This window comes from Balaenoptera musculus, chromosome 4 (assembly GCF_009873245.2).
Source record: "Balaenoptera musculus isolate JJ_BM4_2016_0621 chromosome 4, mBalMus1.pri.v3, whole genome shotgun sequence".
NCBI lineage: Eukaryota > Metazoa > Chordata > Mammalia > Artiodactyla > Balaenopteridae > Balaenoptera > Balaenoptera musculus.
Window position 1 is genome coordinate 5,517,070 of NC_045788.1, and position 2,459 is coordinate 5,519,528.

Consider the following 2,459-nt stretch of genomic DNA (forward strand, 5'->3'; position numbering starts at 1 on the left):
AACTACAAACCTGCAGCCTGTGAAAAGGAGACACCAAACACAGTAAGTTAAACAAAATGAGAAGACAGAGGAACACACAGCAGACAAAGGAGCAAGGTAAAAACCCACCAGACCAAACAAATGAAGAGGAAATAGGCAGTCTACCTGAAAAAGAATTCAGAGAAATGACAGTAAAGATGATCTAAAATCGCAAAAATAAGAGAAACATTTAACAAGGACATAGAAGAACTGAAGAGCAAACAAACAATGATGAACAACACAATAAACGAAATTAAAAATACTCTAGAAGGAATCAATAGCAAAATAACTGAGGAAGAAGAATGGATAAATGACCTGGAAGATAAAATAGTGGAAATAACTACCGCAGAGCAGAATAAAGAAAAAGAATGAAAAGAATTAAGGACAGTCTCAGAGGCCTCTGACATAATATTAAACACACCAACATTCGAATTATAGGGGTCCCAGAAAAAGAAGCGAAAAAGAAAGAGTCTCAGAAAACATTTGAAGAGATTATAGTCGAAAACTTTCCTAACATGAGAAAGGAAATAGTCAATCAAGTCCAGAAAGTACAGAGAGTCCCATAAGGGTAAATCCAAGGAGAAACACGCAAGACACATATTAATCAAACTATCAAAAATTAAATACAAAGAAAAAAATATTAAAAGCAGCCACGGAAAAGCAACAAATAACATACAAGGGAATCCCCATAAGGTTAACAGCTGTTTTTAAGCAGAAAATCTGCAAGCCAGAAGGGATTGCCAGGACATATTTAAAATGATGAAAGGGAAAAACCAAAAACCAAGGTTACTCTACCAGCAAGGATCTCATTCAGATTTGATGGAGAAATTAAAACCTTTACAGACAAGCAAAAGTTAACAGAATTCAGCACCACCAAACCAGCTTTACAACAAATGATAAAGTAACTGCTCTAGGCAGGAAACACAAGAGAAGGAGAAGACCTGCAAAAACAAAACAAAACAATTAAGAAAATGGTAATATGAATGTACATATCAATAATTACTTTAAATGTAAATGGATTAAATATTCCAACCAAAAAACATAGATTGGCTGAATGGATACAAAAGCATGACCCATATACATGCTGTCTACAAGAGACCCACCTCAGACCTAGGGACCCATACAGACTGAAAGTGAGAGGATGGAAAAAGATATGCCATGCAAATGAAAATCAAAAGAAAGCTGGAGTAGCAATACTCATATCTGGGAAAATAGTCTTTAAAATAAAGACTATTACAAGAGACAAAGAAGGACACTACATAGTGATCAAGGGATCAATCCAAGAAGAAGATATAACAATTGAAATATTTATGCACCCAGCATAGGAGTACCTTAATACATAAGGCAAATGCTAACAGCCATAAAAGGGGAAATTGACAGAAACACAATAATAGTAGGGGACTTTAACACCCCACTTTCATCAATGGATAGATGATCCAAAATGAAAATAAATAAGGATACAGAGCTTTAAATGACATATTAGACCAGATGGACTTAATTGATATTTATAAGACATTCCATCCAAAAACAACAGAATACACTTTCTTCTCAAGTGCTCATGGAGCATTCTCCAGGATAGATCATATCTTGGGTCACAAATCAAGCCTTGGTAAATTTAAGAAAATTGAAATCATATCAAGTATCTATTCTGACCACAATACTATAAGATAGATATCAATTACAGGAAAAAAAACTGTAAAAACTACAAACATATGGAGGCTAAACAATACGCTACTAAATAACAAAGAGATCACTGAAGAAACCAAAGAGGAAATCAAAAAATACCTAGAAACAACTGACAGTGAAAACATGATGACCCAAAACCTATGGGATGCTGCAAAAACAGTTCTAAGAGGGAGGTTTATAGCAATACAATCTACCTCAAGAAACAAGAAAAATCTCAAATAAATGACCTAATCTCACACCTAAAGCAATTGGAGAAAGAAGAACAAAAAAACCCCAAAGTCTGCAGAAGGAAAGAAATCATAAAGATCACATCAGAAATAAATGAAAAAGAAATGAAGGAAACAATAGCAAATATCAATAAACCTAAAATCTGGTTCTCTGAGAAGATAAACAAAGCTAATAAACCATTAGCCAGACTCATCAAGAAAAAAAGGGAGAAGACTCAAATCAAGAATTAGAAACGACACAGGAAAAGTAACAACTGACACTGCAGTAATACCAAGGATCATGAGCGACTACTACAAGGAACTATATGCCAATAAAATGGACAACCTGGAAGAAATGGACAAATTCGTAGAAAAGTCCCACCTTCTGAGACTGAACCAGGAAGAAATAGAAAATATGAACAGACCAATCACAATCACTGAAATTGAAACTGTGATTAAAAATCTTCCAGCAAACAAATGCCCAGTACAAGATGGCTTCACAGGTGAATTCTATCAAACATTTAGAGAAGAGCTAACACCAGTCGTTCT